Raw genomic sequence first — 11,169 nt, 5'->3', positions numbered from 1 at the left:
TAACACCAGTCTCTCTCCTTCCTTCCTCTAGATGCAGTTACCCCCAGTGCTCCAGTCTAACACCAGTCTCTCTCCTTCCTTCCTCTAGATGCAGTTACCCCCAGTGCTCCAGTCTAACACCAGTCTCTCTCCTTCCTCTAGATGCAGTTACCCCCAGTGCTCCAGTCTAACACCAGTCTCTCTCTCTCCTTCCTCTAGATGCAGTTACCCCCAGTGCTCCAGTCTAACACCAGTCTCTCTCTCTCCTTCCTCTAGATGCAGTTACCCCCAGTGCTCCAGTCTAACACCAGTCTCTCTCCTTCCTTCCTCTAGATGCAGTTACCCCCAGTGCTCCAGTCTAACACCAGTCTCTCTCTCCTTCCTTCCTCTAGATGCAGTTACCCCCAGTGCTCCAGTCTAACACCAGTCTCTCTCCTCCTTCCTCTAGATGCAGTTACCCCCAGTGCTCCAGTCTAACACCAGTCTCTCTCTCTCCTTCCTCTAGATGCAGTTACCCCCAGTGCTCCAGTCTAACACCAGTCTCTCTCCTTCCTTCCTCTAGATGCAGTTACCCCAGTGCTCCAGTCTAACACCAGTCTCTCTCTCCTTCCTTCCTCTAGATGCAGTTACCCCCAGTGCTCCAGTCTAACACCAGTCTCTCGCCTTCCTCTAGATGCAGTTACCCCCAGTGCTCCAGTCTAACACCAGTCTCTCTCCTTCCTTCCTCTAGATGCAGTTACCCCCAGTGCTCCAGTCTAACACCAGTCTCTCTCTCTCCTTCCTCTAGATGCAGTTACCCCCAGTGCGTCTCTCAGAGCTCCACAGTGATCTGAAGATCCAGGAGAAAGATGAACTACAGTGGAAGAAGTCTAAGGCAGAAGGGATGGATGAGAATGGAGAGAGAGAGCTCCAAGCTAACGACGTGGCTTCAACGGTGAGAGAGGGGGGGCTCCAGTCTACGACGTGGCTTCAACGGTGAGAGGGGAGAGGGGGAGGCCAAGCTACGACGTGGCTTCAACGGTGAGAGAGGAGGGGGTGGGAGGCCAAGCTACTGACATGGCTTCAACGGTGAGAGAGGGGGGGCCAGGACGTGGCTTCAACGGTGAGAGGGGGGATCCAAGTCTACGACGTGGCTTCAACGGTGAGAGGGGGGGGGGAGGCCAAGCTACGACGTGTCTTCAACGGTGAGAGAGGAGGGGGAGGCCGAGCTACGACGTGGCTTCAACGGTGAGAGAGGAGGGGGGGGGGCCAAGCTGCGACGTGGCTTCAACGGTGAGAGAGGAGGGGGGAGGCCAAGCTACGACGTGGCTTCAACGGTGAGAGGGGGGGCAAGCTACGACGTGGCTTCAACGGTGAGAGAGGGGGCCAAGCTACGACGTGGCTTTCCTTCCTTGGTGAGAGGGGGGGGTGGCCAAGCTACGACGTGGCTTCAACGGTGAGAGGGGGGCAAGCTACGACGTGGCTTCGAGGGGGAGGGGGGCCAAGCTACGACGTGGCTTCAACGGTGAGAGAGGAGGGGGGGGAGGCCAAGCTACGACGTGGCTTCAACGGTGAGAGAGGAGGGGGGGGAGGCCAAGCTACGACGTGGCTTCAACGGTGAGAGGGGGGATCCAAGCTACGACGTGGCTTCAACGGTGAGAGGGGGTGGGGGAGGCCAAGCTACGACGTGTCTTCAACGGTGAGAGAGGAGGGGGGGCCGAGCTACGACGTGGCTTCAACGGTGAGAGGGGGGGGGGGCCAAGCTACGACGTGGCTTCAACGGTGAGAGAGGAGGGGGGGCCAAGCTACGACGTGGCTTCAACGGTGAGAGAGGAGGGGGCAAGCTACGACGTGGCTTCAACGGTGAGAGGGTGAGAGGGGGGGCCAAGCTACGACGTGGCTTCACGGTGAGAGGGGAGAGGGGGCCAAGCTACGACGTGGCTTCGACGGTGAGAGAGGGAGGGGGAGGGGGGTGGCTACGACGTGGCTTCAACGGTGAGGGGGGGGCAAGCTACGACGTGGCTTCAACGGTGAGAGAGGGGGGCCAAGCTACGACGTGGCTTCGACGGTGAGAGGGTGAGAGGGGGGCCAAGCTACGACGTGGCTTCGACGGTGAGAGGGTGAGAGGGGGGGGCAAGCTACGACGTGGCTTCACGGTGAGAGAGGGAGGGGGAGGGGGCAAGCTACGACGTGGCTTCAACGGTGAGAGAGGAGGGGGCGAGGGGAGGCCAAGCTACGACGTGGCTTCAACGGTGAGAGAGGGGGGGGACCAAGCTACGACGTGGCTTCAACGGTGAGAGGGTGAGAGGGGGGGACCAAGCTACGACGTGGCTTCAACGGTGAGAGAGGGATGGAGAGGGTGGGTGGAGAGAGAGAACAGTCTACCAATGCAGCTTCTATGGTGAGAGAGAGGGATGGGGGGGAGACTAGAAGGGTTTTAAATAACTACTTAAACTCCCTACCTGACTGATGGAGCGAGAGAGAAGGACAAGGAGGGAGGAGTGGTGTAAATAACACTACTTAAACTACCTACCTGACTGATAGAGCTTTATAAACAGTAGGTTTTCTAGAGAGACAGAGCTGCTTTATAAACAGTTGGTTTTCTAGAGAGAGACAGAGCTGCTTTATAAACAGTTGGTTTTCTAGAGAGAGACAGAGCTGCTTTATAAACAGTTGGTTTTCTAGAGAGAGACAGAGCTGCTTTATAAACAGTTGGTTTTCTAGAGAGAGACAGAGCTGCTTTATAAACAGTTGGTTTTCTAGAGAGAGACAGAGCTGCTTTATAAACAGTTGGTTTTCTAGAGAGAGACAGAGCTGCTTTATAAACAGTTGGTTTTCTAGAGAGAGACAGAGCTGCTTTATAAACAGTTGGTTTTCTAGAGAGACAGAGCTGCTTTATAAACAGTTGGTTTTCTAGAGAGAGACAGAGCTGCTTTATAAACAGTTGGTTTTCTAGAGAGAGACAGCTGCTTTATAAACAGTTGGTTTTCTAGAGAGACACAGCTGCTTTATAAACAGTTGGTTTTGGGGAAGGGGTGTGGCTTGTTATAATGTGGTGGGGGTGTGAAGGCCTTGGAAGGGGTGTGGCTTGTTATAATGTGGTGGGGGTGTGGCTTGTTATAATGTGGTGGGGGTGTGGCTTGTTATAATGTGGTGGGGGTGTGAAGGCCTTGGAAGGGGTGTGGCTTGTTATAATGTGGTGGGGGTGTGGCTTGTTATAATGTGGTGGGGGTGTGAAGGGCCTTTGGGGAAGTTGTTAATAAGAACTAAGAACAGCCCTTAGCCGTGGTATATTCTCCATCTACCACACCCCCCTCGAGCCTTATTGCTTAAATATTAAATATGTTTTTATAACTAAACCAAGATGGACCACAGCCTGTCATTTCCAATGGGGGGGGGATTAATCATAGTGGGCAGAGCCAAGCACGAGCTAGCGAGATCCTATTGGCTCTTTCTAGCATGTATTTGCATATTTGTGTTAGGGAACACCTACTCTGAAGTGCATGTGTGCAATAACTAAATCCAACCCTTAATTAACTTCTTTATAAACAACTATTTTACTTTAAAAAAAACCTTTAACAATGGATGAAGTCTACAAAACTTAGTCCACTCTGTTCATAACAGATTGTCATTTTGGGGAACAGAGAACTGTATCGAGATCAAATGTTTAATCGTCGAGAAAATGAGCAGAACGTCGGCCAAAATCCTCCCATCTCCACCTTCCCCCACCGCCGGCCACTGGGCTTCCTCTCATCACCATATTTGGTAGTGAGTGGAAACGCCAAGCGGATGCCATTTTGTGTCTCCCCTCCACCCCAGTGATCCTGGCTAAGTATGGGATAGTATGGTTAACTGGCGTCCATTTTGTGTCTCCCCTCCACCCCAGTGATCCTGGCTAAGTATGGGATAGTATGGTTAACTGGCGTCCATTTTGTGTCTCCCCTCCACCCCAGTGATCCTGGCTAAGTATGGGATAGTATGGTTAACTGGCGTCCATTTTGTGTCTCCCCTCCACCCCAGTGATCCTGGCTAAGTATGGGATAGTATGGTTAACTGGCGTCCATTTTGTGTCTCCCCTCCATCCCAGTGATCCTGGCTAAGTATGGGATAGTATGGTTAACTGGCGTCCATTTTGTGTCTCCCCTCCACCCCAGTGATCCTGGCTAAGTATGGGATAGTATGGTTAACTGGCGTCCATTTTGTGTCTCCCCTCCACCCCAGTGATCCTGGCTAAGTATGGGATAGTATCGTTAACTGGTGTCCATTTTGTGTCTCCCCTCCACCCCAGTGATCCTGGCTAAGTATGGGATAGTATGGTTAACTGGCGTCCATTTTGTGTCTCCCCTCCACCCCAGTGATCCTGGCTAAGTATGGGATAGTATGGTTAACTGGCGTCCATTTTGTGTCTCCCCTCCACCCCAGTGATCCTGGCTAAGTATGGGATAGTATGGTTAACTGGCGTCCATTTTGTGTCTCCCCTCCACCCCAGTGATCCTGGCTAAGTATGGGATGGATGGGAAGAAGGACACCAGACCTCTGGAATCTAACAACCTGAAGGACCATGACATCAGAGAAGGAGACATGTTTGATGACCCCAGACTGGACAAACTGTGGAATAAGGTGAGATGGTGATCAGAAATATGGTAATAACTCCCACCAGGCCACGCCTCCACCAGATTAGTGGGAAGTAGTGAAGGAGTGAACACTTCAGGAGAAAGGTGATATGATTGGGACGCACGGCCAGTTTCAGTATAACGGCGTCCATTTTGGGGATGAGCGTGCTCAGTTTCTCTCCCTCTTTGGCTTTCACCCCAGTTTACAACCCAAGAAGCCATTTTGGGGCGACTTGTCCTCAGTTTCTCTTCCTCTATGGATTTCACCCCAGTTTACAACCCAAGAAGCCATTTTGGGGCGACTTGTCCTCAGTTTCTCTTCCTCTATGGATTTCACCCCAGTTTACAACCCAAGAAGCCATTTTGGGGCGACTTGTAGCTCAGTTGGTAGAGCATGGCGCTTGTAACGCCAGGGTAGTGGGTTCGATCCCCGGGACCACCCATACGTAGAATGTATGCACACATGACTGTAAGTCGCTTTGGATAAAAGCGTCTGCTAAATGGCATATATTATTATTATTATATTAACAGTGTAATGGAAATGTGTCCCTACAGGCTAAGAGTTCTGGTAAGTTCTCAGAGGAGGAGATGCAGAGTCTGAAGAGGGAGTTTCAACACCACAAGGACAAGATCAGCGAGTATAACATCGTCATGGATACCGTCAGCCGCACGGAGGGTGAGAGGGCTTTTTACGCTCGTTCTCGTTCTTCTCTTTTGTCTGTCGTTCTGCCTCTCTCTACTCTCCTGTCTCCTTTCCTCTCTCTCATTTCCTCTCCTCTTCTCTCCTCTCTCTCCTCTCTTCTCTCTTCTCTCTCTCTCTCTCTCTCTCTCCTTTCCTCTCTCTCTCATTTCCTCTTCTCCTCTCTCCTAGTGATTGTCAGTGTTACCCAGTGATGAAGTGTCACTTGGTTTAGGATGAATTATAATGTAGTTGTTTTTTTGTCTGTCGTTCTGCCTCTCCTCTCTCTCCTCTCCTCCCCTCCTCTCTCTCTCCTCTCCTCCTTCTCACCCATCCCCTCCCCTCCTCCTCTCTCTCTCTCCTCCTCTCTTCTCCTCCCTCTCACCCATCTCTCTCCATCCCTCTCAACCATCTCTCTCCCTCCCTTCCTCCTCCTCTCTCCTCCTCTCTTCTCCTCCCTCTCACCCATCTCTCTCCCTCCCCTCCTCCTCTCCATCCCCTCCTCCTCTCTCTCTCCTCTCCTCCTCTCTTCTCCTCTCTCTCACCCATCTCTCCCTCCCCTCCTCCTCTCTCCTCTCCTCCTCTCCATCCCCTCCCCCTCTATAGAGATCCATAAGAATGTGATCTCTCCATTAGAAGGGGAAGTTAAAGAACATGTCCTGCATCAGAAACACACCGACCTGAAGGACAAGATGAGGTGTGTATTAACGCTGTGTGTGTCTGTGTGTTTTAATGGTTGTGTGTGTGTTTTAATGGTGTGTGTGTGTGTTTGTAGGGATCTGAACCAGGGCTTTGAACGCCTGAGGAAACTCAGCCACGAGGGCTTCAGCGAGGACAGTGGTGAGTGGTACACACACACACACACACACACACACACACACACACACACACACACACACACACACACAGAGTTGCGTGTGACTAGTTGTGATGTCCCCCTCCCTCCTCTCCAGAGTTTAAAGAGCCCAGGGTGATAGAGCTGTGGGAGATGGCACAGAGAGCCAACCTGACTGGGGATGAACTGGACTCGCTCAAGGTGTGTGTGTGTGTGTGTGTGTGTGTGTGTGTGTGTGTGTGTGTGTGTGTGTGTGTGTGTGTGTGTGTGTGTGTGTGTGTGTGTGTGTGTGTGTGTGTGTGTGTTCTTTCCATATCTGCTTTAAAGTGATCACTTTTCACAGTCTGGATCATAATGTTCTGTCCGGTTTGGGTGTGTCTCCCCTGTGTGTGTGTGATCAGGAGGAACTGAAGCACTTTGAGACCAAGGTAGAGAAGCACAGCCACTACCAGGTAACCAATCAATATCAATTATTAATCAATCAGTTTTTTTTCCCTCGTCGATCTATACACAATACCCCATAATGACATCACAATACCCCATAATGACATCACAATACCCCATAATGACATCACAATACCCCATAATGACATCACAATACCCCATAATGACATCACAATACCCCATAATGACATCACAATACCCCATAATGACATCACAATACTCCATAATGACATCACAATACCCCATAATGACATCACAATACCCCATAATGACATCACAATACCCCATAATGACAAAGCAAAAACTGTTTTAATGAAAAAAATATATATATATTATATGACATTTACATAAGTATTCAGACCATTTACTCTTTATTTTACTTTACTTTGTTGAAGCACCTTTGGCAGCGATCACAGCATCGAGTCTTCCTGGGTATGACGATACAAGCTTGGCACACCTGTATTTGGGGAGTTTCTCCCATTCTTCTCTGCAGATCCTCTCAAGCTCTGTCAGGTTGGATGGGGAGCGTCGCTGCACAGCTTTTTTCAGGTCTCTCCAGAGATGTTTGATCGGGTTCAAGTCCGGGCTCTGACTGGGCCTCTCAAGGACATTCATAGACTTGTCCCTAAGCCGCTCCTGCGTTGTCTTAGCGGTGTGCTTAGGGTCGTTGTCCTGTTGGAAGGTGAACCTTCACCCCAATCTGAGGTCATGAGCGCTCTGGAGCCGGTTGTCAAGGATCTCTCTGTACTTTACTCTGTTCATCTTTGCCTCGATCCTGACTAGTCTCCCAGTTCCCTGCCGCTGAAAAACATCCCCACCGTATGATGCTGCCACCTCCATGCGTCACCTTAGGAATGGTGCCACCTCCATGCTTCATCGTAGGGATGGTGCCACCTCCATGCTTCATCGTAGGGATGGTGCCACCTCCATGCTTCACCGTAGGGATGGTGCCACCTCCATGCTTCACCGTAGGGATGGTGCCACCTCCATGCTTCACCGTAGGGATGGTGCCACCTCCATGCTTCACCGTAGGGATGTTGCCAGGTTTCCTACAGACTTGTTTTTCATGGTCTGAGAGTCTTTAGATGCCGTTTGGCTAACTCCAAGCAGCCTGCCATGTTCCTTTTACTGAGGAGTGGCTTCTGTCTGGCCACTCTACCATATAGACCTGGTTGGTGGAGTGCTGCAGACATGGTTGTCCTTCTGAAAGGTTCTCCCATCTCCACAGAGGAACTCTAGAGCTCTGTCAGAGTGACCATCGGGTTCTTGGTCACCAAGGCCCTTCTCCCCCGATTGGTCAGTTTGACTGGGCGGCCAGCTCTAGGAAGAGTCTTGGTGGTTCCAAACTCTATTCCAAACTTCTATTTAAGAATGATGGAGGCCACTGTGTTCTTGGGGACCTTCAATGCTGCAGAAATGTTTTGATACCCTTCCCCAGATCTGTGCCTCCACACAACCCTGTCTCGGGGCTCTACGGACAATTCCTTCGACCTCATGGCTTGGTTTTTACTCTGACATGCACTGTCAACTGTGGGACCTTATATAGACAGGTGTGTGCCTTTCCAAATCATGTCCAATCAATTGAATGTACAAAGGTGGACTCCAATCAAGTTGAAGAAACATCTCAAGGATGATCAATGGAAACAGGATGCATCTGAGCTCAATTTCTAGTGTCATAGCGAAGGGTCTGAATACTTATGTAAATAGGGTTTTACATTTGCAAAAAATTCCTTAAAACCTATTTTCACTTTGTCGTTATAGGGTATTTTGATGTCATTATAGGAAACAGGATGCACCTGAGCTAAATTTAGAGTCTCATAGTGAAGGGTTTGAATAAATAATGTATTTCAGTTTTTTTATTTTGTGTACATTTGCAAAGATTTAGGAATTGTTGTTACTCCATTTTAGAATAAGGATGTAACGTAACAACATGTGGACAAGTCGAGGGGTCTGAATACTTCCTGTCTTTTATTCACCTCCCTTGATGTCCCAAATGGACCCATACGCCCTTAAGGCACTTGGAGATCTGAGAGGGTTTGACAGGTGTAAGCTATATGGGGCTTCCACCAAGCAAGTGCCTAGGGCGTAGGGTCCATTTGGGATAGGACCACTCACTCTCTCTTCCCTCTCCCTCTCTCCCCCCCTGCCTCTCTCCCTCTCCCCCTGCCTCTCCCCTTCTCCCCCCTTCCTCTCTCCTTCCCCCCCTGCCTCTCTCCTTCTCCCCCTGCCTCTCTCCTTCCCCCTGCCTCTCTCCTTCTCCCCCCTGCCTCTCTCCTTCTCCCCCTGCCTCTCTCCTTCTCCCCCTGCCTCTCTCCCTCTCCCCCTGCCTCTCTCCCTCTCCCCCTGCCTCCCCCCCCCCCTCTCTCTCTCTCTCCCCCTGCCTCTCCCCCTGCCTCTCTCCCTCTCCCCCTGCCTCCTTCTCCCCCCTGCCTCTCTCTCTCTCCCCCCTGCCTCTCCCCCCTGCCTCTCTCCCTCTCCCCCTGCCTCCTCACCCCCTCCTCAGGAACAGTTGGAGTTATCCCACCAGAAGCTGAGACATGTAGAAGCTCTAGGAGACAACGACCACATCCTGAGAAACCAGGAGAATACAATAACCTGGCCGAGAAGACCAGGGAGATGGGATACAAGGTAGGAGAGAGAAAATAACCTGGCAGAGAAGACTAGAGACAATAACCTGGCAGAGAAGACCAGGGAGACAATAACCTGGCAGAGAAGACCAGGGAGATGGGATACAGGGTAGGAGGGAGACAACAACCTGGCAGAGAAGACTAGAGATGTCTTGTAACGCCTCTCTCTCTCTTTCTTTCTCTCTCAGATGAAGAAGCACATGCAGGATTTAACCAGCAAGATCTCCCGTAAAGGACTGGACCGTAACGAACTGTAAAGGGTTCCTTGGGGGGTGCTGTGAGAACTGTAAGGGGTTCCTTGGGGGGGGGGGGGGGGGGGTGCTGTAAGAACTGTAAGGGGTTCCTTGGGGGGGGGGGCTGTGAGAACTGTAAGGGGTTCCTTGGGGGGGGGTGCTGTGAGAACTGTAAGGGGTTCCTTGGGGGGGCTGTGAGAACTGTAAGGGGTTCCTTGGGGGGGGTGCTGTGAGAACTGTAAGGGGTTCCTTGGGGGCCCTGGGGGGGGCTGTGAGAACTGTAAGGGGTTCCTTGGGGGGGGGGGTGCTGTGAGAACTGTAAGGGGTTCCTCAGACGAGGCCCTGGGGGGGGGTCCATCCCCTCCCCCATCACAGAAGGCTGTGTGTTTTCAACATCAGGACTCGAAACAACAAATGAAGTCTTGCTTCGTGTTCTTCTTGCCACAGTGATTCAGAGTGTGGCGATGCTGCTGTCATGACAACCCTACGATGAACTGCTAATCTGCCTGTCTATATACACACACACACACACACACACACACACACACACACACACACACACACACACACACACACACACACACTCACTCCCGTCCACATTGCTCTTTTGTAGACTACTTTAAATGAAATCAGTGTTTTTTCCCCGCGTAAATCTAATTTGTGATTATGTTCCATTTTTTTAATGACGAGCCTGCTTCTATCTCAAATGGCACCCTATTCTCTACATAGTGCACTACGTTTGACCAGGGCCCTATGGAAGTAGTGTACTGTGTAGGGAATAGGGTGCCATTTGGGATGGAGAACGTGTCTTTCAGTGCCACTACTTGTTTTGTGTAAATATGTGTATATATACCTATTGTAGGAACATCTGATTATGTCCATGTACCAAATGTCACCCTATTCCCTACATAGTGCACTACTTTTAACCAGAGCCCCATTCGTTTTTGATCAAACACCTAATAACTTTGATCAACAGTTTTATTATGAACCACATATTACCACCATCAAACCCTTCTAGGGAAATAGCTGAGTCGCCATAGTAACACGCAGTATCAGTGGATTTGACGACATCGTCATAGTAACATGCGGTATCAGTGGATTTGACAACATCGCCATAGTAACACGCGGTATCAGTGGATTTGACAACATCGCCATAGTAACACGCAGTATCAGTGGATTTGACGACATCGTCATAGTAACATGCGGTATCAGTGGATTTGACAACATCGCCATAGTAACACGCAGTATCAGTGGATTTGACGACATCGTCATAGTAACATGCGGTATCAGTGGATTTGACAACATCGCCATAGTAACACGCGGTATCAGTGGATTTGACAACATCGCCATAGTAACACGCGGTATCAGTGGATTTGACGACATCGCCATAGTAACACGTGGATTTGACGACATCGCCATAGTAACACCTAGTATCATTGGTATTTCAACAATAGCAGTAGCTTGAAATCAGCGAATCTCAAGAACTCCTCCGTGACCTTTGGCCTAATGGTGAAATCCCTGAGCGGTTTCCATCCTCTCTGGCAACTCGGTTAGGACGGACCTCTGAATCTTTGGTAGTGACTGGGTGTGTTGATATTCAATGTCTGCTTTCAGTTTTTTTTATTCGTCTACCAAAATAGGTGCCCGTCTTTTGCGAGGTTTATTGTAAAACCTCTCCGGTCTTTGTGGTTGAGATTCACCGCTCGATTTGAAGGATTATCTTATTATATTATTATATTATTATTATCTTATTATCTTATTATATTATTATTATCTTATT

The 11,169-nt window shown here is 50.1% G+C and overlaps 1 pseudogene; it reads left to right on the top strand.

The window, feature by feature from the left end:
* The first annotated feature begins 766 nt into the window (after positions 1–766).
* On the top strand, positions 767–9,413 carry LOC124030007 (annotated as a pseudogene).
* Positions 9,414–11,169: the final 1,756 nt, after the last annotated feature.

This window comes from Oncorhynchus gorbuscha, unplaced genomic scaffold (assembly GCF_021184085.1).
Source record: "Oncorhynchus gorbuscha isolate QuinsamMale2020 ecotype Even-year unplaced genomic scaffold, OgorEven_v1.0 Un_scaffold_8762, whole genome shotgun sequence".
Taxonomy (NCBI): Eukaryota; Metazoa; Chordata; class Actinopteri; order Salmoniformes; family Salmonidae; genus Oncorhynchus; species Oncorhynchus gorbuscha.
The sequence above is the reverse complement of the archived record's forward strand: the minus strand, read 5'-3'. Positions and strand labels throughout refer to the sequence as shown.